The 27869-nt window shown below is 35.9% G+C and overlaps 1 long non-coding RNA gene across 1 annotated transcript; it reads right to left on the bottom strand.

Moving 5' to 3' along the window:
- Positions 1–5827: 5827 nt before the first annotated feature.
- Positions 5828–17054, bottom strand: LOC119877284. Its single transcript, XR_005374295.1, has 2 exons — positions 16254–17054; positions 5828–6032 (listed from the first exon to the last, which is right to left on the bottom strand). It is a non-coding gene; the product is annotated as an uncharacterized LOC119877284 (long non-coding RNA).
- Positions 17055–27869: the final 10815 nt, after the last annotated feature.

The following is a 27869-nucleotide window of genomic DNA, read 5'->3' as shown; positions in this document are numbered from 1 at the left end:
CGGATTTTTACATGCATACAGTGGTAATAAGAAATGCTTTGTTTCTATTTGTTTTTTAAAGACCCTGGAGAACCTCCCCTTTGTAAGCACTTAGATTTTATCATGTGCATGGAAAGTAATTGTCTGATATGCGGCCTTGTGGTCCTAGCTCCTAATAAGAATAAAATAAAATGAATGAAATATTTTTAAATATTCTAAAATTAAGAATTTTTATAACTTCCTCCTGCTTAAATATAAAATAAAATTGAAATATTAATGAGTGAGGACACATGCAGCCAATAATATTTAATAGCTTGCCTATTGCTTTTATGAGAGGCAGAATTATATAATGATTAAAAGCAAGGGCTTTGGAAATATTACTTCTTAGGTGCAAATCCTGGTCCTGCTTATCAGCTGAAAAATACATAAAAATAGCAATACATTTTAGAAAAACATATTGATATATACTCCTGAATATACTGACTTTTTCTTTATACACAGATGACTTTTTTTTTTTTTTCTTTGAGCACACAAACATTTCTCATGTGGCTGATTTTGTGCTGTTCTAGTAATGGCCACACTTTACCTGGAAATTCTTCTCCTTCCCCCAGGTCCTATTTCAGGGTGGATTTTTCTCCTACTGATCCCATAATCCTTTCAGACATTCATCTTGGTTTCCACAATTTCATCAGAGACGCAGGTAGACATCTGAGCCTCAAAAATTGAAAACGTCTTTATGATTTTCTTAGAAGACTTTTCAACAAACCAATCTTAATAAATTGAGGAAAAAGAAGAGCTGAAGGGTAAGAGAGTAGAAAGAGTAGTTTCTAGGCTCACAACTATAATCCTAGTTTATATACAGAGAAGGAACTGGTCAAACAGTCTGAAGAAAGAACAGAGGTTGTTTCTAATTACGAGATTATTAGAGATCAGGCAATTTATATTTTCCAAGATTTCTAAAATAATCAAACATTTTTCTCTGTAACTTACTTTTTCTTAACAAGGTCTTAAATAATGACTATTTCTATTCTACCCTCTAACTTTTGGCCGCTTCCTGGGTCTTTCTTCTTCCTTTTATTCCTCTTGGTCATTTCTGATAAGAAATGGGCAGGTCAGAACTATATCTGAGATAATTATACATATATATCTATCTTAGAAGAACATCCCAAGGCTACACATTTAGAGTCTGAAAAAACTTCATTTTGGTGAAAAAAAATTTTCCCCAAATGACTGCTAAAACTTTAGTATTTTCTGAGACCACAATAGTGGAATTGCAATAGAAAAAAAAGTTTATATTTGACTGGTCTTGAACTAAGCTATATGTTGAGAAGAAAGAGTTAATAAGAACAAAACCCCAAAGATAATATTATAAAGGCTTTCCACAGTTATCAGACAAATGAAGAACAAGAGAAAAAGAGGACAAGCATGGAGAAAAATGTTCCCTTTCCCAAAAGCACTTTTTGAAAATTACTTAGAGACTTAGAGACTCTGTTGACTTTAATTAAGTGCTTATTAGATTGACAAACTTTTTAAAAAAGTGATCCTGCTTGCCATGTGGGTTTTCATATGCTCTCCTGGCTTTCCCTCTAAATTACTTTAGAACCCTTTCAGAATAACTTGTTTATGCAAGGGAAATTACTCATAACCCTTTAAAGAATTCAGATAGATTTTTACGTCCTGTGGTTACTGCTTTATTATTTTTACACAGTTTTATAATTTTCACTGAAATCTCTTAACTCCTCCCTGCAAAGTCAAAGTCTTCCTAAATAGGACTTAATTCCTCTGGTACCAGTAGGGAAATAACTTATAATCTTTGCAATCTCCAGAGTCAGATGTCAACTCAGACATAATTGAATAGGTAAAGTCCTGGAGGCTGGGGCTATACCCAAATAAACAACTGAACAATTCTTCCAACCATTCATTTCAACAGGAGCAAAATAAGTTCAATTGCTCTTTTGTTACTGTGTAGACACATTAGTACTAGCTTCTGATTTAACATATTACTTTTGAAATAATTTCTATAGATTTGTCTTAGTTTCAGTTTACCAAGGTGCTATGAAACGTAACATTGGAAGGATCATCTCTAGGACATAATTCCTGGTTAGTTATAAAAATAACTACTTGTAGACAATATTACTTTAAAATACTAAATTTATAAATATAACAGTGATTGCCTGTTTCCTTGTTCTTCTTTTCTTGTTTTATACTTCTTTTCCCTCATTATACTATTAAAGTATGGCATAGTCCCGAATGTTAAGAGTATTACTTAAAAGCATAGGATTTAGAAACCAGTAAGTGTATTGACAACTACCTATTTAATACACATTGCTTTTATTTTTATTTTTTTTATATATTTTTTAAGATTTTATTTATTTATTTATGAGAGACACAGGGAGAGAGAGAGAAAGGCAGAGACACAGGCAGAGGGAGAGGCAGGCTCCATGCAGGGAGCTCGTTGTGGGACTCGATCCCGGGACTCCAGGATCATGCCCTGGGCCGAAGGCAGGCGCTAAACCACTGAGGCACCCAGAGATCCCACCAATTGATTTTAGATCTTTTGACTATTATCAACATTAATGTATTACTGAAGTGTTTCAACAGATTGAAAATTATGCTTCATTTCATATTGCTTGTTGTAGTTATCACTAGTGACATAATGGCTTTGCCTGGATTATAATTGTTAGAATTGTTTTTATTATTGATAACTTATTAAATTCAAAACTATGGGACTCATAGTAAAGATAGAAAATATTACATTGAAATTAAAAAATGAGAATATTGAATAATTCTTAAAACATGCCTAAAAGGTTCTATGCTGTATCCTACTTATATTAATTAATCCGTATGAAATTCCTCTAGCATATGTGAAACTATGTTTAGCACTTTCACAAAACAACGCTAATAAAGCTAGAATGAGATACCATTTCACATCAGTTAGAATGGGTCAGATATAAAACACTGACAACAACAAAGGTTGGCAAGGATGTGGAACAATAAAGTTTTCATATATTATTGATAAGAGGGTAATAAAACAATACAACCACATAGGAAAAAAAACCACTTTTCCACAAAGGAAAAGTATTACATTTCTCATAGGTATGTGTGCATCTGTTCAATGAACCAGCAATTCCGCTCCTAGGTATTTACTAAAAGAAATGAAAATGTATATCCTCAAATAGATTTGTACAAGAATGTTTTATAGTAGCTTTACTCATCATAGCTCTAAACTGGAAACAACAAAAATGTCTACAAGGGAATAGATAAACAAATTGGGGTCAATTGATATAATTAGACACTATCCAGCAGTAAAGAATTATTGATGCCCAAGATGAATAACATGGTTGGATTTCAAAGATATTATGTCAAATGAAAAGAGACAAAGAAAAGATTACATTCTATATGACTCCATTCATATGAAGTTCAAGAGTAAGCATAGCTAATTTATGGTGCTAGAAATAAGAATCGTTGTTGCTTAGCAATTTGAGAATGAACTAGAAGGCACATGAGGAAACACTCTGGGATGTTAGAAATGTTCTTCCTCTTGATTGGGGTGGGGGCTACATGGGCATATGCATTTATCCACTAACCCATTGAATTGTAGTGCTAGGTGCATTAACTGATTTTATTAACTCATCAAACTGCATACTTATGATCTGTAAAATTATTCAAATTACATTTTAATCTTGATGTTTAAAAATATTAAAAAGAAAATAATTATCATATCCACTTTGGACTTTTGCTTATTAGAAATAAAGACTCTCAATATCCACTGTGGATATATTCTTATTTTTTTATTAATAAATTTAAAATGTTTAAAATAGGTAATTTTCAAGAATAAATAGATAAGAATTCTAAACATAAGATCATGGGAGCTTTTTTTGTTTTAAGTGATGCTATAACACAGAGTGAAATTCTGGTCTGTATTTTACTCTGTTTCTCAGTCCTAACACCAAACAAGACACAATATGTCATTTTAATACAGTTTTCAGCAATCATGCATCTTGTTATATGATTAACTCAAAATTAATTTAATTGTGTGTGGCATGCAATTATTTGTTGAGTGATTTAAAATGTCTTCATATATTGTAAATACAATTAAAACTGGTTTTTAAGTTATATTTAAAATATTTCCAAAAACTAAAAATAAAAATAAATAAGTATCATAATCTAAAAAATACATAAATGCAAATTTAGCTCTTCTATCCTATCCTGAATTGAACATGTGATTTAAAGACTTTAACTGTTTGGATATGTGATGTTATGAAATTTAAAAATTAGATAATTGATTTAGTAGATAAAATTATTTTTTTTTAATTTTATTCATTATCTCTGCTCAATCCAATGCCTTGGATTTCCATTCCCTCAAAGGAACCTTGTTAATATACTGAACAATACTTGTATAATATTCTGTAGCTATGGCTAGAAAACTCAGCATCAGTTGCCTAACTTTTCAGACTACCAATTTCTCATCGAGGATACTGATATTCATTGTCCTGAACTCATGTGTGTGAGGCACAACTTCCAGCACAGGTCAGATTAGATGTTCATGGTGAAAAATGGTTTTATGTATTGCCCCTCCCCAATAATATTTTCATCTTGACAGAGGCTATCATTGCCTTGGCCCCAGGCATGAGCATTTTGGAAATATTTCTGGAGGGATTTTCCTTGGTTGGAGATTCTCAAAACATGACACATAGATTGCAATCTGCTATCTACTTCACCATGTAAGTGATACCACCTAAAGATTACTTTAGCCAAACATGTCAGTCATCAGATTGTTTCTGTGATTCTCCAATGTCCCTGGTAGTGGACACCACCAAGATAATCTTTCCAAAGACCAGCGATCACCCACCCATATTCTTGCTTGCTTAGTTTATCATTGCCAGTTCAATTAAGGGCATCTCAGCTTCTAATTGATTAGTTCCTTAATGCTGAAGGCCTAAAGTTTCAGCTGAGCCTGTACTTGTGCACAATTAGATAGTCTCATGCAAAACTGTAAGTACATTAGCAACTAGAAAAAATAAAATATTTACCCCAAATGTGAAATTATCAAATACCGTGCTTTTCTACAGTGAACTCAAATTAGTTGAAGGCGGTTCATATTTAGTTTTTGCTTACATTTTGCTACCAAATAGTTGATTCAGCTTTGTGTTTATCTGAACCAGAAACGAATTATTACTGGGTTACCACTCTTTACAGTCCGATGCCTCAAGTCAGCCAGTAGAATGGCCCAAATAGCCAGACCAACCATTTTGTGGCCTATTATGTTCAACAGATAGCCGCAGTCTGAAGAAAATGCCAAGTTTGTGTTTCCTTGCTTTAGGTACAAACTGACAAAAAGTTTAGATGAGATTTCCATCCTGACAGCTACCACTGTAGGGAATGGGGTAGAAGGTGGGTAATAGCTTATACTAACATGCCTGGTAGACAAAAAAGGGCCAGTTTTCCATAATTCGCTCAAACTCCAAACAGCAACTTAATTTTCTTTCAGTTTTCAGTTTGAGATGCACGGCAGGGATCTCCTCCCCAAGCAAAAGGCAATATGAGGTGAGAAGAAGAGCATGCTGCCAGCACAGGTATAGGCCTGCATAATGGAGCTGTGGCACTCAGAAAGAGGCTTTTCATTTTAACAACTGTGATAGTGAGGAAGGAAGCATAATGAAGATGGTATAATTGAAGTGGGAGAAGGAGACATTAAACATGTATCACAGAGAAGACTTTGGGGCTTATCTAATTTGGACGTCCTTGTTTGATCAAGCATTAAGATTGGTTGAGAGGTCAAGGAACTCTGAGGGGTTAGCACCTTGCAAACCCCTGGCTGGATCCTGCAGTTTGTTAGCCCCCACCCTTTTTTTTTCTATTTTTTTTTTTTTTAATTATGTGAAGCCAGATTGTTCTGTTCTGTACTGTTCTGTGTTTTCTCATTTTCATACGCATGTTGACTCTGGAATACAGACACCTGTGGCAAGGATTTAAGTTATCCATGGTCTGATGATGCCTGAACATATCTCTTCTGACGCATGTGTCTCTTTGCCACCAAAAGATCCCATATCCTGCATGGAGAAAGATGAGAATAAAAACATTTGAAAATATAAAACAGAACACAAGGATATTGAGGATGTGAGAAAGGGTGAAAGAAGAAAGAAAATATACTGAGGACTAAAGAAAGCAAGACAAGCAGATGGTCCCAAAAGAGATTAAATTCAAAATGATTAGAGAATTTACATTACCAGATTTACAAATGATACTTGAAGTTAAAATCACGGGCGGTTATATTTAATTGCGAGGTCAAATGATTTTTCCTTCAGACAAGTCATGTGATCATGAATACTCATATCAAAATTTTACTTATAAAACAAAATTACATTTTAAAGATATCTGTTAAATTCTTTTTTTTAAAGATTTTATTTATTTATTCATGAAAGAGGCAGAGACACAGGGAGGGAGAAGTAGGCCCCTATGCAAGGAGCCTGATGCAGGACTTGATCCCAGGCCCCCAGGATCACGCCCTGGGCCAAAGGCAGGCGCTAAACCTCTGAGCCGCCCAGGCTGCCCTCTGTTAAAGTCTTAATAAAGAGAAATGCACATAAAAATATGTCTGATATTTTCCTATCGCAGAATTTAGCTAATTTTAAAAAAAAAATTCCTAACCAATAGGTTTTCTGAACCTGCCAAGCCTTCAACAAGTCTTAGGAAAAACAACCAACACAATCGAATGCACTATGGACTTTATCCATGTTAGAAAACTCCTGAGGCATGTTTAATAGGAATAAACAAAAAAATCTCTAAAGGAAAATCATATTTGTGTTCTTACCTACAGGAAGCTCATGAAGAACCCACTGAGGACGAGAAAGTCACTGCTTATTTTAGTTAGACTCTTACGACTTTGACTCTATTGATCAATATCACCCTTGAACAGGTTACTGTGGGATTGAGGCTTTGCTTGATTCAATAAACCCCAAGTTTCCCAACGCCTCCCATTTTTTTAAAGAAAGGTGAGCAAAATACTTTTAAAAAGAAGACTCTTTTTTTTAAAGCCTTTAGAGATTCTTCAACCATCACTTTAAGGGTGTGTGGGTGTTTTTGAAATGCATCTTATTCTGGTCTAGCCATAGGCTAGAAGAATTCAAAATCATTTGTTTTTCCCTAAAAATCAATATAGAAAAAAATATGGCACTCATATAGGTAACAAGTAAACAAATACCATTTCATGCTGCAACACATATTTGGAAACTGATATTTTACGTACAAAAACACAGCACATGTATAACTGAAACCCTGCCCATCTGCAAATTTGCTCCTATCCCTCTCCGCATGCATTCATCTATTCGTTAATTCATTCATTTTTCAAGCATCTATTGTACCAGGTCCAGTGCTAAGTACCAGAGATATGTGCTTTCATGGGATCAGGCCCTAACATTTTTGGTACTTTATAATTCAACAGGTCTCCTGAGACATACTACCTGAGGATTGAGGATGAGATGATTTTACTTAAAACTCAAAGTCATGAACATGTAATTTTTATTTTAAATTATAGAATTAATTAATCAAACTCTTAATTATGATGTTAAACATATTTTTATTGTATTCTAGTCCTGGGAATTTGGTGAGCCATGTAGGTAATATAGAATAATAGGAATATTTAGTCAGAATATCTTCTAAATTATTATGGACTAAAAGTGACTAACGTGATTTTTTTTTCCATCCGTCAAGAATTTCCTATGTATCAAACAATATAGTGTATCTTATATGCCTTTCCACAACATTTCCCATTAGCATCTTTAGGCCAATGGAGAGACCCTGCTTACTAGTCTGAACATTCATGAGGTTATCATTTGTTATAGCTTGTTTATTACGTAGACATCATTAATTCACTGTGAAGGGCACCTGTCCGTAACATAAGGCTGTTCTCAGTCATCCAAGTTGATGGAAATGACACGACAGCAAAGCAGACATTGCACTTACCATGTAACCTTTCTTTGAGTTCATAAATAACGGTCGGAATTGGCTCATACATCTGGAAGCCCTGATCAGAATCCTCCCTTCTGACACCTCCCATCCACGCAAATTGTCTCAATGGACGTCTTACAGGTGTGGCTTAGAGTTTAAACTCTCAAGAATTTCTAAGTAGTTGGGATGTTTCATGTATTTTTATTGCAAACAAATTTTGTACCGTAGCTGACACCAAAGACAGGTATAATTAGGTCAGTTAGCTTTGTGTAAACAAATTGCATGGTCTTATACTGTCTCTTCCTTTTTTAAGTATTTTATTTGTTTATTCATGAAAGACACAGAGAGAGAGGCAGAGACACAGGCAGAGGGAGAAGCAGGCTCCCTACGGGGACCCCGAAGCGGGACTCGATCCCAGAACCCTGGGATCACGACCTGAGCCAAAGGCAGAGGCTCAAACACTGAGCCACCAGGTGCACCAGGCCTTATACTGTTAACGAGAAAAATAGAAGATGATCTAATACATAAGTGACAGGCCTTTTTTCTGGATCCACTATGAACTATTGAGATGATTCTGTCCCTAAGTCTTCGAATAATTTCCCAGAAGCTAACTAGAGAATGCTCTTCAGTTTTCTTCTCAGAGTACTTCTCATTTCTTCTTTTTTGCTCTTTTTGCTGTTGGTTGTTGCTTTGTCTATTTCATTACTAAGATCATAATCTCTCCATGTGACCTTTGATTTTTTTCGGCCCTCCTTCCTGCCCTTTGGCCATGTAGCCAAATTTTTATTCATGAGATATTTTGTTGCTCTCGTGCCCCACCCCTGCCCACCTCCAATCCCATGACATTAGCCTGTTTCAGCCTCACATTACGTCTACCTGAAATATGGCACTAGCTTCTTGTGGGCTATTCCTAGTCTATCTTTTCCCATATTCAAAGCACTGTACTCGCTGCCGTTTGGTCAGTATTCCAGAAGCCTACTGGTATATATTTAACTTCCCTGCAAGTTTAAGCCTTATTTAGGCCATGAAGACCCTTAATGCTTAATCTGCTTCTGCCTTTCTAATCTAAAATTTTATACAAACTATTAATTTATTCATTCAACGGTTACTGAACGTATGTCATGCAAAGAGCCAATTAAGGCATGGTGGCTCCCGCATCAGACACCTTCATGGGCATCTTACTCCGGTGGAGACAGTTGGTGCTGTGGTGCTCTGCCAAGATAGCCTGGTCCTCGCAGACACACTCCGACTGCCAGCTTAGAAAACTGACTCTTCCTACTTGTGCCCCGGCTGGCAATTGTGCTCGATGGCAGGGAGCTCTCTTGAGCAAGGTCCCACTTGCTTTTAGGAAGATGCTTGCAGCCAGTGGGCAACAGATGTGGAAATGCAAAGGCCAGGCCCCCTCGCCTCAATTAGAGACAATTCCAAAGGGCCTGCCAAGCTTCAGAATTCCTCGTGGAGTGGACTGAGGCTACAGTTGCAACCACACTAAAATACAGTATTTCCCTCTGCTCAGTCCTTCCTTCCTCACTTCTGTATAGGTGTCTTTCCAAAGAATGTTTGCTTTCTGAACACAATCTCTGTTTCGGAGTACATTTCTAGGGAATATTATTGAAGATATGAAGGGAAGCAGGCAATAAACCAAGCAATAGCATAGATTCTGTTACATAATGAGGTGGATTATATAACTAACTGCCAAATATTCCACTGCCATGCCCCTTCCTGTGGTGCATGAGAATTATATTTCATCCCCTCACTGATACCAGCTTCAACTGTATTTCTTGCATTGAACACTATGAAATGCATTTGAAAAAGAGACGCATCACTTCCAGGAGAAAGCTTTAAGAGTCAGCTATGGTTCACCAGTTTTTTCGTTTTCTTCTGCCAAAACAACAAGCAGCGTTCCATATAGATGTTCTCTATGATCTTGGGTCCCAGGGAGAAGATTGCAAACAGTGCAGCCACAAGTGAGCCATATGACTTGCAGCATGTTGTTGTAAGAGACCGAATTTTGAGGGTCTCTAGTTGCCACAGCAGGGTCTAGGAGTGCCTGTTTGAAATGCTTAGTGGTAGGTTCGCTCGAGTAAAGTAAGGCAGGCAAGGAGACTGATGGGAGAATAGAGTTAATATGGGGGACAGAGCAGATTTAATTAGGGTGGCCAGGGATGACCTTACTGATAAAGTGAGATTTGGAGTCCTCAACTAGATAAGAGGGCAAGCCATTGAGAATCTTGTGGGAGGTGTGTCCTATACAGAGAGAGCTGCAAAGTAACGGTCCTGGGGCCACTGCCTCGTTGACATAAATAAAGAGGCTAATTCCAAGAGAAGAGGAGAGTCACAAAAGAGGAACTGGAGCAATAACGGAATCCAAATCATGCAGAGCCTTGCCGGTCATTACAAATTTATCATTTTCTCTGAGTAAGAAGGGAAGCCTTTGGGGTTGTAAGCCAGTAGAGAGACTGAGAAAGAGTTGGAGTCTGCATATACTGTGAAGTTAGAATAGACATATTTACTGACAGGTTGGATATGGATTATATGAGAAAAAAATTCAAGTATGATTCCCTTCCCCCCCTTTTATTTTACCTGAACATGGGGAAAGAAAGACACATTTCCTAAGAGATTGACATACACCCCAGTCTTGTCAAATTTCTTTGCTTGTTCTCTAATTTCCTACGTATTCTGTTTCTATCCTTATCCTTCACCAATCTCCATTATGTCTAAATTCCACCTACTTGTCCAAGTTTGACACAGATGCTGCTCTCTCCATGAGGTTGCTTATGAACACCTCCATTTAGAGTAAGCTATCTTTTTCTATCACCATAATCTTTCATTTATGACTATTTATTTATTTATTTATTTTAAAGAGGAAGGTTTTTTTTTTAATTTTTATTTATTTATGATAGTCACAGAGAGAGAGAGAGAGAGAGAGAGGCAGAGACATAGGCAGAGGGAGAAGCAGGCTCCATGCACCGGGAGCCTGACGTGGGATTCGATCCCGGGTCTCCAGGATCACGCCCTGGGCCAAAGGCAGGCGCTAAACCGCTGCGCCACCCAGGGATCCCCATTTATGACTCTTTATATTAACAACTTGCCCACTTGTTTTCTATTATTTTTATGATTTTTGAGGTTAAGTCAAATAGAGATGCAATTGTAATTTATAGTACTAGTTAAGGATGATTTCGGAGGACTGCTCTGGTGAGATTATTATTATTATTTTTTTTTTGGTGAGATTATTATTTCAGCTGTGTATTAAATTCAACCTATCACATTCACAAGTGTGACCCCCCCCCACACACATACATATACACTCCTTCTCACAGTAGGTACTTTCCCCTGAAAATGTTTTGAATTCCAAAGTAAATAGGGAGACAGTTAAATCTAAGGTATATTTGTAGCTTCTTTTCAATTTTCAATTCACTATTTAGATAAATCAGCCTTCATCATTTATTTATTTATTTTTTTTAATTTTTATTTATTTATGATAGTCACAGAGAGAGAGAGAGAGAGAGAGAGAGAGAGAGAGGCAGAGACACAGGCAGAGGGAGAAGCAGGCTCCATGCACCGGGAGCCTGATGTGGGATTCGATCCCGGGTCTCTAGGATCACGCCCTGGGCCAAAGGCAGGCGCCAAACCGCTGTGCTACCCAGGGATCCCCATGCCTTCATCATTTAAAGAGAGGTCTCAATCCATTCAGAATATTATAACAAAACACCAGACTGGATGGCTTTAACGACAAACGTTTATTTCTCATAGTTCTGAAGGTTGGAAAGGCCAATGTCAAAGCACTAGTAGATTTTATATCTGGGGAGAGCCTGATTCACAGGCAGCTGGCCTTTCCCTATATCCTCATATGGCAGAAGGGGCAAGAGAACTCTTGGAAATCTTTATTAAGGCACTAACCTCATTTATGAGGGTTCCACCCTCATGACCTAATCATCTCCTTAAGGTCCCACCTCCAAATATCATCCCATTGGGAATTAGGTTTCTGCAGGTGAATTCTGAGAAGACACAAACATTCAGTCTGTGGGAGGAGGAGTCAGTGAGGATGTGAGCCAAGAGGTCAAGTCTTTATTCTTTGGAAGGATGAATATCTGTCCCCCATACGAACAACACATTCTGTCCGTTTTACTCTGGTCTTAAATAAAATATACTTATGTTTCCATTGCATGTCCTTATAAGTCAGTTTAATACCTGAACACATAAGGTGTGTGTGTCATAAATGTTTCTGAATGAGCGCATCTCTTGATGTCATCAAGAATATATGGAATAGGGCAGCCCAGGTGGCTCAGCAGTTTAGCGCCTGCCTTCAGCCCAGGGCATGATCTTGGAGACCAGGAATCGAGTCCCGCGTCGGGCTCCCTGCATGGAGCCTGCTTCTCCCTCTGCTTGTGTCTCTGCCTCTCTCTCTCCATGTCTCTCATGAATAAATAAAAAATAATAATTAAGAATAAAAATATATGGAATAAAGCAAAGATGATGATGATGATGGGACCATGAAATACCATGAAATCAGATTTTTAAAACTTTAAATATAAACAAAATCAGCCCCTATTTTCACCATTACATATTTATATTGCAACATGAAACTTTAGATATCATTTGCCTACTTATGCACATGACCCTGTGCTAATTACAAGTTTCCTACTAAACATAACTCATCATACATATGTTATTAGTTTTTAAAGCCACAAGATGTTTATATAATATTATTTTAAAATCACGCTTGCATTTCCAACCCTCTTTATCAAGCATTAGCCTTTCAACTAAAGAAATAAACTATGCCCCTGATATTTTTAGAAGTAAATTAAAGGGCTTGATTGGCCATATATCCTCTCACTATATATCCATCACCACACCATCCTTGGAATTTAGCCAATTTGTTTCATGAACATATATATGGAGAAGAGGGGGAGGCAGTAGAGAAATAGTAATATGAATAAGAAACAAAAACAATAAACAAAAGACAGGCTTTCTGGATCAATCGAAATAAGGGAGAACTAGATAATTCACTGTGAAGTACCCATTGTTAGAACTAGGAACCTGTTGTAAAATCTAAATACACAGACTCTATGCCTCATTTTAAAAGATCTCTCTTTTAAAATCCCTATTTTAAATCATGCCTGCTATAAACTTTCAAGTTAATCAGCTTCAAGAAACCCAGAAATTTTATTAGTGCTTAAAACTTAATATCAAAAAATGACAAAAGTTAATGGTTCCTCATATAAAGACCACATAGCAAAAGCTTTCTACAATGCTAATATGTTAAAATCAGTAGTTAAAGTCGCCTTTGATTTCTTTTTTTTTAATTTTTTTTATTTTTAATTTTTTTTATTTTTAATTTTTTTTTTTTGTTATTTACATGTACTGAATGGAAAGAGCTCTTGGCCAGGACTCTAGAGTCTTTCCTTACACTGCCAGCACTGTGTGAATTTGAAGGTACTTGATATACTTGAGTCTCTGTCCCCAAATCAACAAGAAGAGGTTTGCATTAAGTATTCTACTTGGGTTCCTCAGTGGTCATCGAGTCAGAGTTCCTGATTTCATTTCCATAGATAGTCTAGTATATTGCAAGTTTTATTGTTAGATGTGTAATGCTTATCAATAGATAATCACATATATTTGAACAAATTTTTATGAAATTCCTTGAGATTTGGAAGAAAATGCCCTCTGCCAATTAAAAACTATGCTTAGTATGTACCATATCCAATGCTATTTTTCTAAAAATCTGCCTGCCATTAGTAATTCTGTCCTCACCTTAGGACAAGGTAGACATGACCAACTGAGGCTGCCTTCCTCTGAAAATTATCTTTTCTTGAACTTGAATCCTTTTATTTTAACTCGCCTGATTCAGGAACAAGCATGATTCCCATTTGTTGTATGCAGTTATTTCTTCCCGTTTGTTCCTTTTAGCTTGGAAGATTTAGAGTCCCTTTCTTTTCTAAAATGTGTGCCACTTAAAGTAAACTGAAGTCACCTCTGTTGTGTGTTTTCCTTTATATCTTCTTGTTCCATATGGCACAGCTACTCCTATCCTTAGTCCATGTCAATGTCCCCAAGTGCTATATTTCAAAAAGAATTTGTCATCATCCAACTTATTTTATGCCAGATTGTTTATTAAAAAAAAAAAAAAAATTACAGGGATCCCTGGGTGGCACAGCGGTTTGGCGCCTGCCTTTGGCCCAGGGCGTGATCCTGGAGACCCGGGATCGAATCCCACGTCGGGCTTCCGGTGCATGGAGCCTGCTTCTCCCTCTGCCTGTGTCTCTGCCTCTCTCTCTCTCTGTGTGACTATCATAAATAAATTTTAAAAAATTACAATTTATCCAGATAAAACCATTTCGTGTAATGCATACAGTACAAAATTTTATGCCATCTTCTTTTTTCATAAAATAGAATACTTCACACAGCCATAAATAAGGAATGAGGATGTAGCTTAAGTTATAAAGGGAAATGATTTTTTAAATCAAAGAAACAAAGTTCTTGCCATTAGATTTTTTAAAAGTCAACAGATTTGTATAAAATGTATCTAATCGTACATTTCAAATTGTAGCCACATTGGAATCTGAGCATCTTTGGAATCTGCAATGACTCATGCAGGGCACTTGTGCATGATTCAGTCTTGACATGGTGCCAAAGCAACTGGTCACATCAATCAAAAACATTAGTTGAACAATTCTTCCAAGCCATGTAGACAATGGTCCAGTTGGTTGCATTTTTCATTCTTTTACTAATGTCTACATGATGGCAACTTGACTGTGCTTCTGGTGAGTGTGATGCTGTGTGTGTGATATATACTACCAGAGGCTCAATTCTTTGATAAAACCTTTTCCACAGAAGCTCTGAAGACTCCCAGGTATTCAAACTTCATGCCCCTTGGAACTCTAAGATTTTTGTATATTCCTCTAGAAAGCTATGGTTCAACAAATCATGAGATCATATAGCACAAAGAGGCCCTTGAGAGAGCCTTTGGTCCAGCAGTTGATTGTGTATATTTATTTCTTGTAGTCACTTGTGTTTATATCCATGTATTTATGTTGGTGCTGTGTTCCCATTATATCAGAAGGTCTTAAAGGACTTGCCCTGTTTTGTTCATTCTTTCTTTTCTTCTTTCCTTTTTTTTGTTTTCCTGAACTCCCCACAGTCCAATAGAGTACTCTAAAATAGTGTTGGACTACTTTCTTAGAGCAGTCTGTGAAAAATTCCTATCATGCCAGATAAGTAAGCAGAATTTACAAGGGTAACAGAATTTACAAGGGTAGCAAAACCCCCTGGTCCTCTCTTCTCCAATAAATATATATCCAAAGCATGGGTCACTTCACAAGTTGCTAGGTGTTTTTAAATGTCTCAAGATCTTCTAATTTTGCTTTCAACACAAGTTTCACAATTATTAGTGGCCAATTCCTATAGCTATAAAAATGTACATATTCAAATAATAATAGTGAGAGGCCTGGCTGGGAGCTCATAGTTTGACTACTTTAGGGCAACAATTAAGTGAAGACAAGAACCAGGTCTGTTTGCTGAATAGGGGGAATTGGGAAGTGTCTGACGCTTGCTAAGTGTTCAGGTGATATTGGTTAAACAATTTTACAAACATAAAAGAAGAAAACGAAGATACATTTGCTACTATTTCTTCTACAATTAATTACTCCTTTGTTTAAAAAATAGAAATATTGGCTCACTTTAAGAAAGAAAAACTACTGATTTTTTTTTACTATATGTATTTTATAGTTGACCTACAAGATTTCTTTAAATTCCTATTTTATTTCAAAATTATCTTAAATAAGTATCACTGCTCCTAAGAAATGCTTTTATTTATTATACAGTCACACACTGAGTAACTAATTATCCTTTCCCTTATTGAGTGTTGTTTACTTTTTATGGATTCAGAAAATCAATAATAATATAGTTGCTCTAATTTTATAATGATATATACAGTATTGTATATGTGCTTTAAAAATATACATTTTAACTTGAGATATTTAGAGTTTGCTAAAGTGTCAAAACTCCACCAGAAAAAGTACAAAGAAATAATATTATTCAAAGCTGTTCAAGATACCAACCAAATTGCATGTCTAACTTAAAACCAACATGTTCTCTTTTACTATAGCATACCCCTTCTGATTAAACCTAACTAATGCTCAAACCAGCATTTCAGATAAAGGAATACCCTGATAGAGAATAAAGATAATGTATCTCTTAATATCGGTCAATAACAATTTTTTTTTCCCCTCTGGTCAATGCCTCCTTAAGGATAAAGAAAATTCTAACTCGTTAAAAAAGGATCTTTTACGATTGCCCACAAACTGCCAGCTTGTTGAACTCACCTTTACTGGACAGATGGCAGGTGACAAACTGATCTCAGCCAATATAATCTGTCAAAACAATCTGCCATGAGCAGGTGTCAGATAATTATCTAAATGAACAGATATGTAAAGTAATAAACAAACTGGAAATAGGTAACTGAACAGGGAACTTAGGCACTTACATTTCCAACCTAACCTTCAGTCGTACAGACGATGCAAAAATTAACTGGTTATAAGGCAAAGTATTACTATGAACAGCAGCTTCTATTTTCTTTACCTAATTTTTGCTTTGTGAAAACAAATTTTAAGATTTCTATTTGCACAGAACTCTATTTAATCATTGTGATATATCAAAGAAACAGATTTTTTTTTGTCTGTCAAGTATTTTTAATGCTACACCTAAAGTCAAAGCAATAACCTGTACTCAAAGTACAAGCATGTATATCTATGTATAATGTAAATGTTAAATACATACAACATACAATCAAATAGTCAAAACATTTACAAACACACAAAAATCTTTAATTTCTTATTAGGTGGCTAGTTCTACATATTATGAGTGATATCCATATATTTTGAATGGTGGATATTTTTGTAAAAATGGAAATCACCTTGTTTAGTTACAAGCTAACAATTGATCGATAAGTATTTGGGAAATTATGATTTGCTTACCTATCTCTAATTTGACACTAACCTTGCAATTCTTAACTGAGAAAAATTCTTTGCTGACCTGGTCAGATTTGGGTTTAGCTCATCTTGGTAACTTATCTTGCCATTAGCAAGTTTGATGAGTAGCAGGAGCTGGGAGTGGGGGCGGTTAGATGAAACTTCATGGAGAGAAGCTGCCATTTACAAATTCTCTCTATTTAGAACAGGATTTTTTTTTTTTTTTTTTTTTTTTGGCCTCTGAAAAAAAGCTCACTTGTGGCATCTTGCTTCAGCAAATATAAACAATATTAGGCAGCCATTCTCAGACAGGAAAGATGTTTTTATAAAAGAGCCTGTGACTGCATCCTAATCTCTCTCCCAGGGCTGGTCCCTCATTTGCACAGAAGCAATGACTCTTGGGATAAAGTGTTCTATGGAGCTTTGACTTCATCCTCTTGATTATTTGCATTCGTTCTGAGTTCTGAATGTGCATTGTCAAGAGGCAGTCGTTCTCAAACATTTAGCCTCAGGATCCATTTACCCTTTTAAGTTTATCAATGTCCCTTGAAGAGCTTTTGATTATATAAATTATATCTCTCAACATTTATCATATTAGTTGTAAAAAGAGACATTTAAAAATATTAACTTACTAATCAATTTAAAATAAAATGTTATAACTGTAACATAAATTGCATATTTTATTAAAACATTTTTCAAAATAAAGAAAATTGATATGAGTGACATTTTGCTAAAGATATTTAGCAAATGTCTTTAATATCTGACAGAAAGGTACATAAGTTCTCATCTTGGATCTGCATACCATCTGAAATGTGCTATTTTAGTTGAAGTATATGAAGAAAACTCAACCCCTCACAGCTAGGTAGTTGGAAAACAGAAGTGGAATTTCGAAGTTTATAAATATAATTTAGATATATTTTGAAATATCAAAAATCAATAAGTAGTAGTTTCTTAAAAATGAGTTGCAATGGGAGCTCTAAAGCAATATCAATGACTTATTGTAATGAACTTATCTCTCTTACATTAATACTGATTGATTCATAGCACATTTTGAGTGAAAAATCTTAGCCATGATTTTGTAACATCGTGCATCAATCATCTGGAAAATATTGGTTCACTGAGTCATGTAGGTCTCCAAAATGCACAGGAGAAAATTATGCAGTACTTTTGTGAGAGAATGAAAGTTTAAAAGTCAAGTAATGCTTAGTATCATTACAAAAACAGTTTTTGCCTCATGGACAACTCACAAAGGATCTCAGGGCCCCCAGAACCCCCACCATATTTCCAGAATCATTGTCATGAAGGAAAGGACAAATACGACTTAGAGATCGACCCTCAACATCAGAGACCAGATCACTGGCAATCATAATACCTGCATAATAAAAACCAGTGAAGAGAGCAGGTGTACAAAACCCCAGTGAGAAGAAGACAGCTGGTCCTCAATTGCCTTGTAGGAATGGGGATCAAGTGCTGTCGAGCTTCTGATCTAAATCTGATGGGGGATTCTACATGACTCATTATGTCCCATACATTAGACAACACTTAAAAGTCAGATTTCTCATCAGAGTTCAGGAATGTGCAGGAATCATGAGGTTGTGGAATCAACCACCTAAGTCTGGAAAAGCATCACTACAGTGGACAGGGGTACTGCAAATTACGTTGGACCAATTCCCGCTGGGGATGGATATGTGGTCGTCACAATAGGTATAGCAGAAAACTGGGCCTGCGAGTGGACAGGTCAGTTTCCCCAGTAGTTGTTCCCCTGGACATTTGAATATAAGGCAGATTTCTTCAGACTGAGTAAGCTCGGGGGGATTCATAGACTATCCGACAGAAGAGGCACGAAAATATAATGGTGCCCTGCCAGTTAGGTAGATGGGAACCTATGGAACTCATTTCGATATTAAAAAGAGATGAGTCTGTAATTATTCCTCAAGCTTCTGAAGCAGGTTATATTAGTATAATACATTTATATCTATATTGTATTTATATTTACGTATAGGTAGTATAAATATATTGCACTTAATGCAATAATAAATTTAATTATTTATTTAAAAATTATGTATTTAATAATTTACATTTTTATTCAAAGTGTATTTAATAATTAGTTATACAATAACTATTTTAAAATGTACATAGTTATAGCATATGTTATATACGGTTATATACGGTTTATATATTTATGTGGAATTTATTATATATTTTATACTATTAAAATAATAAGCAGGTAGCTATTCTATGTAGATATATTTATATATACTATAAATACATATATATGTATATATATGTATTTATATATTTATATATATACATATATGTATATATTACTATAAATACATATTTATATGTATTTATACATATAATATATATGCATTTATATTTATTTTATATATATTTAAAATTTTAATTTGATATTTTAAATATATTTATTTTATGTATTATATAAATATGTATTTATATATAAATACATATATATATATATTCCCTGAAAACAGCAGAAAGGAATATTATATATGATTTTACTGGTTCAGTAGCTAGTCTCTAAAAACGATCCCAAATAGTTCTATGTGTGTATGCCACTCCTTCATCAAGAGGTGTCCCCTCTCACTGAAGCAAAGCTAAGCCAGGGGCGGCTGTAGAAATGATGCTGCAAGACTGCTGAGACCAGGTCTCAAGCCTGCCACTTGTACCTTGGCCTCCTGGAATGTTCACTCTGGAGTGAGCCAGCTGCTGAGCGGATTCTGGATGCCCTGAGATCAGCATGCTCTGAGGAAGCCAATCTAGCCCTATGGAGAGGTCTCAGGGAGAGAGAAGGGTTCCTAACTCGTTTAGAGCTCTTCTGGCCCTCCAGACCCAGGTACCAGATGTGTGAGCGGGAAAATAATGTAGGCTATTGCAACCCCTGTCAGTGCCATGCAGACAATCACCAAAGAACTGAGCAAACAGCCAGAACAGAGGGGTCATATATGTGGTCGCAGTCAAGTTATCACAACCATCTCTGCTGTTCAAATCACCCACTGAAGTCGTGGGCATCATGGAGCAGAGACATTCTGTTCTGTCTGCATCTGCCTGAATTCCTGACCCACAGAATCATGAGCATAATAAAAAAGGTCATTTTACAGACCTGGATTCTTGAGAGGTTGGGCACACACTGACAGATAACTAAAACAAGGGCACCCGGGTGGCTCAGTGGTTGAGCGTTTGCCTTTGGCTCAGGGCATGATCCCGGGGTCCGGAGATCGAGTCCTACCTGGGCTTCCGTCAGGGAGCCTGCTTCTCCCTCTGTCTCTGCCTCTCTCTGTGTCTCTCATGAATAAATAATATCTTAAAAAAAAGGAGAGAGAACTAAAACAACTATGTTACAATTACTACTTACCATACACTTTACATAAGCCATGACATTTGATTCATCAGAACTATTATAATGTAAATATGATTATCCCCACTTTAGTTTGGAAGCAGAATCAGGAGTTACCTCCTTTTTAGGGACAAATTATTTGTAATTTACTCAAAGTCACAGAGCTAGAAAGTAGCTATTGGGCCTAGGTTTCTTTCGGGATTAAGGTCCTAGGTTTTATACATAACTCCCTCTCTGCTCAATTTCAAACTCTCATGTTTAGTATAAAACATAGATAATATTCCACGTGTGACAAAATGGGAGGAAAGAATTATTTCATAATTATACATTTTCCTCCCATAAAGCTTATACCCATCTTAAAATTAAAAATGTCTTTGACATCGTAAAAGTATAAGCCAGTCATTAGGTAATAAGGTGCAATTTGATTTTCGTTATACATATATATATACACATACAGAAGTATATACATATATCTAAATATATGTGTGTATATAAATATATACATATTTTATGTATAAGTTCAAAAGTGTGGAGAAGAGTTCAATAGTTATTTTTGGTATTGACTGAACTAACATCACTTGCAAGTTATGGGTAGATAAATGGATCATTCACAAAAATTGTAATGTGCCTATATGTTCTAATAACGAACTTGCCTTTTTTTTTTTTTTTCTAACCTTAGTTTCTCTCCTTAGGGAATACTTACAGGAGTGCTCTAGTAAAACAAGTAATTTCTTTCAAAGAGGAAAAATTTAAAATAAAAAAAGATGTCTTGCTTTTCCAACACTGATAACTATGCTTTTCATTATACACCATAGAATGGCCTAGAAAATAGTCCTTTGTCTATGTATCTTGTGGAAGAAAATTGCTACATTCATTTGGAACTGCTATTTAAATAATATTGATTTTGCTTAATTTACTCCTTTTGACTCGGAGAGCTATTTGCTCACCAAAATACCTTGTCCTTTTCTTCATAGTAATGGAAACATGGCCCCTTAGCTTCGCGGGGGTTTTTCATTGAGTTTTTTTCCATTATATTTTCCCACCTCCTTTGCAGCTATGTGCAACTATAAGATTAAGTTCTAACAACATGAACAGAAGTAACTTGTGCCTTTTCCATGGTGGGGACTATAGACAGTGGCCAGGTGGCCTCTACATTCTCTTTCTCTTTCTCATGAACACACTCATGCCAACCTGAGCCAAGCAGATCAGGAACAAAAGCGAGAGGTAGGTGAACATTAAGATGCAAAAAAGCCTGGACTTGAAAAGCAGTGTGGAACAGAGCTCTGCCACGAAACTGAACTCTGCAGGTAGATGCTATTACATCAAGGGAAACAAACTTCAATCTACCATTGCAATTTTGAGCTCCTTTCTAACACCGGTGACGTCATCCCCCTAAATTAATACATTCCCACCAGTCTTTCTAAGTGAGCTATGACAAATTTCCTTGGGAAACATCTTCACATATTACTATATATACATCAGTAAGGGAATCCCCTTTGTGCAAGGGCTTGTTTATCCATATAACAAAGTTGGGGCAGATTGATCAATTCCAGGGATCAATAGACTGATGAAAATGCATCAGATCAAAACTACACTATTCTGTGTAGTTTTTTTTTTTTTTTCCATTGGTGGTAGTGTCTGCACATCCAGATGATAACGAGCTATGAATACATGCTGATGTTAATTCTTTTCAACAAATTTTTATTGAGCCTTCAATAAAAATGAAGTAAGTGAAGAAAGAATGACAAAAATCGCTCTAGTAGTTTTGTCTACTTCCCACCCCCCTCCAAGTAAGCTTGTATTCCAAAGAGCTGATCTCCCATAGGGCAGATCTGTGATCTGCATAACCTGGTGCAGAAGATTAAAACCTTAAAAAATCATGGTAGCATACAATGTGTTATTTTTCAAAAGCAAGGCTGACCAAAGACTGTCCATTTATCCTTCTGAGATGGGTTTGCTACGTACGGGTAAGGGTATATATTACGTCACACTGCCAGCATCAAGAGTTGGGATTTTTCCCTCCCTGCCTTGGTTACCAATCAGGTTTTCTCAGCTTATTAACTGGCTCCACCGCCAGCTGTTTCATCTAAGGCCACTTCAACCTGAATGAGTAAACTTACAGTCTGTAAACATTTAGGAGAAGACGGAAGATAAGAGTGCTCATTTCTACATCCAACAGAAAATGCTGGTTGCATCATGGAGGATTATAGTATGTTTGGTAATATAACATTTTACATAAAAATAGACTTTCAAAATTTCTTTGCTCAGCTACATGTTGGGGATTCCTTTTTTGAAGATTTTATTTATTTACTTATTTGAGGGGGGAGGGGCAAAGGGAGAGGGCGAGGCAGGGTCCCCACTTAAGCAGGGAGCCCAATGTGGGCCTCCATCCCAGGACCGTGGGATACTGATCCGAACCAAAGGCAGATGCTTGACTGACTGAACCACCCAGGCGCCGGATGCTTGGGATTTTTCTTACCCTAACCCAAAAGATATATATTTTTTTTCAATAAATAAGAAGGATCGTATCATGAATCAATAATCTACCATATTCTCAGTAATTTATAGGCACAATCTCATTTTGTCACCATCATTCTATGATGTCACTAAAATTCCATATAGGTAAGCAAAATGAATGTTGGGTTATATCATTTACCATAATCATGTTGGTAAGATGGGAGGCCAGAATGATGTTCCCAGAAATGTATGGTAATTTCTATACTAACTCCAAGTTGTTAGTTTATTTATTTTTTATTTTTTTTTAATTTTTATTTATTTATGATAGTCACACACACACACACACACAGAGAGAGAGGCAGAGACACAGGCAGAGGGAGAAGTAAGCTCCATGCAGGGAGCCCGAAGCGGGACTCGATCCTGGGTCTCCAGGATCGCGCCCTGGGCCAAAGACAGGCGCTAAACCGCTGCGCCACCCAGGGATCCCCAAGTTGTTAGTTTAAAAAAAATCAGCCCTACTCATCAATATCTTTTTTAAGTCTATATGTCACCTTACATTGTATCATACTTGATTTTCAGTTACTAAAATAATTTAAATTTAACAAATTCCTGAGAGGTTCTCAATATAAGAATTTTGAATTTCTATCAATCTGATCCATTCAATGCACTCACATTTTCTGGCTCCGGCAGTACCAATTTACTGCAGATCAAACTTCTGGAACTCCTGCATTCCTCTGTTTGCCTGTGAACTCTATGTACCATGTCTGCTCTCCCACTCCCAACATACCATGTTCATTTCTCCCAGATTTGCTCTTCTATCAAACAAAGCCCTAAAGTTTCTTGCTCTGCATTTCATTGGTTGATCTTTCCTCTTTTCCATTGACTTCTTACCTAGACTCCATGGCTCCAAACTGAAAAACCCTCTCACCAGATCTCAATGACTATTTATTTATTATTCTATATTTATTCTACTATAGTGCCCATGAAACAAATTCCAAATATGAGTTTGTTCTAAAGTCAGCATTTCTTATTCCTATACCTTGGATGATGAGTCCTGCTACAGAAAGCCCCAAAATTCTGTAAATTGGTTCTAAACAATATCACTGATTTTGATCTTAGTTGATCTCTTAGCGCTTTCAAGACTCTGTACTTGTTCTTGGTCTTGGTCAACTTCTATTTTCCTGACCAGATATTCCAAATCTTGATATCTTTTATCAGCCCTCTGGTCAACACTTTCTCCATAAGTCTTATAAATTTGAGGCCATCATACATGAACTACTTTACCTTATGCATCCCCCAATTTACAAATATGTTCCTATTTCTGTTCTGTGGGAGGCTACTTCTGAGATGGTTCCTAATGATGCCTGCTTCATGGTATTCAGGCCCTCCTGTAACTTCCTCCCATCATGTGTGGGATGGACCTAAAAACTTGCCTCTACAGAGTAGAATATGGCAAAAGTGATGGGATATCATTTCTTAGATTATAGAAGACGTAAGTCTCACAAAATTCATGAATTACTATTAAAATTAATAAATTATTGTCTAATTCATGTTATACATAAGAATGTGTCACGCGATTATATATTAATATAACGCACAAATGCATTCTTACCTATTAATATATAACATGTTGCTATTAATATAAATACAACTTAATAAAATAGAGAGCTTTAATATTTTAAGTACAAAAACTATAAAACCGGAACATTTTTAAAAGTGTAGTTTTTCTTTTCAATGTGCAAGATCTTCAAATGTGTGTGTCAACTATTTCCTTGGTCTAATTTGTGGAACTGAGGTGGAAGGGTTTCAGAATCCAGAGAAGTTAGTGATAGGTCAATGAAAACAGCAGGAAGGTTTGCAGATTTAGATAGAGTTTTGATTTTGCTACTAGAAATAAAGCACAGAATGTTCTAAGAGCATCGGAGACCAACAGACTATGTTCCTGCTGAAGCAGGTGGTCAGAACCAGGATTAGCCACAGCATTCAAGGGCGAGAATAAGAGGCACACAAATGTTCGGGCTGTACACTGAAGGAAATGATGCAAACTGTCCCACCTCAGGTAACAGGCGACTTGCATTGTATCTGTTTCAACTCTTCCCATGACATTCTTCATGGGTGACTTTTATCACATTAAAATAAATAATAAATGCTGCTTCTTTTACTAGGTGGCATTAAAACAAAACTAAAAACAATTCACTACTGCTTAGAGAAAATCATTTGGAGGTAAGAAGAATACGTTCAAGCTACTTGAGCTCCTGCTCTACACGTTTCCTTACGATCTGAAGCAGAAAAATTGGCCCATTAAAGAAACATTTTCCATGACCTCCTTAACCTCTTTTTAAATAATTAAGATGCCATGTAAGATTTGTGTCCCTGCTTACAATTTGTTCCTGTTTGTTTACTAGTTCTCTAACACGTCTGAGAAGTTTAATAAATGACCGATGCTCACAAAACACATTGGGCATTTTTCCCTAGGGACCCTGACAGCCAGAAAACAGACCTGAAATAACTCAGTTAATGCCTGCTTGCGTACACGTGGTTCAGACAGAGGACCTTTAGGATTAGAGGTCAGAGAGACTGTCCTTGGGAGCTGTAGAGCCCAAGCACCTGCTTGTAAAACCATAAAATGCAATAGCATAGGACGGTTTATCGTTTCTTTCTTGCTTCTCCTCTTCTCCTTAGTTATTAAGTAAAAATTCCCAAAGAAAGGTCATATAATATAAAGGAAACAATATTGGCTACAGCCCTAGACAAACTGAGTCGTTCCCTCTATGATTTCGAATGTTTCAATTGCTGAATCTGTAAAATGGGAGCAAAAGCACCTATTTCACAGAGGATTTATGAGCATTAGATAAAATATAGGCACAGTGGCCATTACATGCTATGTTCTCTTTAAATCAAAGCTATTTATTTCCTTGACACAACTGTACTTTTAGATAGGCAAAACAGAAAAATATCAAAGTGGAAATGTGTCCTTAACTCTAAAATAGAAAAGCTTTTGTTATCTAAGTATTCATAGTTTGTCATTCTAAGTCATTAGAGTTCCTACAAATTAGATGTATTAACTGAGTGCTAGATAGATCATAGATACTTAATCATGGCTTACAGCTGACAAATAAAAACCGAAGAAGAATCTGTACTCTGTCTTTCCCCTTGGAGTCACTTCTGCATTATTTAGGGGTCAGGAGAGAGGCTACCGGGACACAGGATGCTCTGGGCCTTCTCTGATCTGGGTTTTGTCAGGACTAAAATTGTTATGGCATGAAATGCACATTCCTCCTGAACCTACAGTCTTCTTTTATTAAAAAAAGAAAGAAACAAAGAAAAAAAATACTATAGTTCCTTTGGTGATTGTGAAAAAAATGCATTTTGTTGCAGAAAATTTGAGTATAAAAAAGACATGAAGAATAAAATAAACATCACCTACCAGAGCAAAGTATTTGCTAAAAATTGGTCTTTCTCTAATATTTTCTTCTGTTTTATATATATATATATACATATGTATATATTTTTATATATTTGCATGTCTCCTATCCATTCACACATATGCATAATTACATGAATTATATACATAGATGTATATATTTATTTAATAAAATTGGCCAATTCTACATTTAAAAAATAAACCATGAGAATTCCCTATAACATTAACTTCTTTTAAAAACTATCACTCAATATTTTTATAATAGTTCACAGCCTAGATTTTTTTAGCTCATTCCTGTTTAATTTCTATATTTTCTATTCTTTCATACCACTATAACTTTTGAAATTAATCTCTATATTAAAATATCTCTATGCATATCTCAATATTTCCTAAAATAAGTATAATTACTGAACCAGAAAATAGAAGCTTTTCAAAATCAATTTTTACTAAGAATGTCATGCTTTACAAATATATCCATAGATTATTATTTGCCTTTTAATTAGTTTAATATTAAAAAATTTTACATGTACATTGTAAGTATATCAAAATTTTTCCCTTTGGAGTTCTCCCTCTGTTTTATACTTAAAATGAACTTTCCTATTCTGAATTTATACTTATTTTATAGTTTGTTTGTTTTTTTATAGTTTTTTTACGTTGACTTGTTTTATAGTATTGAATTTTACACAAAATATTTCAGAATACCTGGCTATGACTTTGGTATTGCATCAAAGACCTAGTGAATTTCCTCAACACCAATGATGGGCTAGATCCCTTTTCCTTTATCATTTCCTAAATTCTTCTTCTACTAGGCTTCTTTTTTCTCACTATTGACCTATTACTCTATGGAGTTATCTTTCCAATTATTAATTTTTTGTTCACTGGTCCACACCTTGCTACATGAAGAATGACCTGCTGACCAGCTGCATTACCATCCTGGGAGCTTGTTAGAAATGCAGAATCACAGGCCTACTCATTCAGAGTCTCTACATTATCCATATGGTCATTAAAGTTTGAGAAGAACTGGTGCACAACAGTTTCTTTCAGGCATTGAGTTGAGTCTTGTTTTGCTGGCTGAATGAGAGGAGAGTGTACTGGGGTCGGGAGGACTTGCTAAAATCACGGTTCTCATTGGTTTGGTTTCTGTCATTCCAGCAAATTCTCTTGTACTATAAGACTACTTTTTACAATAAAACTTTGACCTCAGGGAGTCTTCTCTTCTGTTTGCTTTACTTACAATCAACTCAAACAGAAAAGAGTAAGAAATTTAAGAGATCAAAAGGGTCACAACCCAGGTACTTAATTCCTAAAATGTCAGCTTTTGATGAAATGAAATGAAATAAAATAATAATAAAATAAAATAAAATAAAATAAAATAAAATAAAATAATAAAAAGGAAAATGGAAAGCCCAGTCTTTTTTTTTTTTAATTTTTTATTTATTCATGATAATCACAGAGAGAGAGACAGAGGCAGAGACACAGGCAGAGGGAGAAGCAGGCTCCATGCACCGGGAGCCCGATGTGGGACTCGATCCCGGGTCTCCAGGATCGCGCCCTGGGCCAAAGGCAGGCGCCAAACCGCTGCGCCACCCAGGGATCCCGGAAAGCCCAGTCTTGTCTAAGAAATCAGAGTTACTTAGGACTCTGAAGAATTTAATAGCGTCGTGGTGAACCATTTTGTCTGCTACTGTTGAGATGTAAGCATTAAAGCAATGTAAAACTAGCTAAACCCTTA

Source organism: Canis lupus, chromosome 19, assembly GCF_011100685.1.
Source record: "Canis lupus familiaris isolate Mischka breed German Shepherd chromosome 19, alternate assembly UU_Cfam_GSD_1.0, whole genome shotgun sequence".
Taxonomy (NCBI): Eukaryota; Metazoa; Chordata; class Mammalia; order Carnivora; family Canidae; genus Canis; species Canis lupus.
Note: the sequence above shows the minus strand (reverse complement) of the source record. Positions and strands in the feature narration are given on the sequence as shown.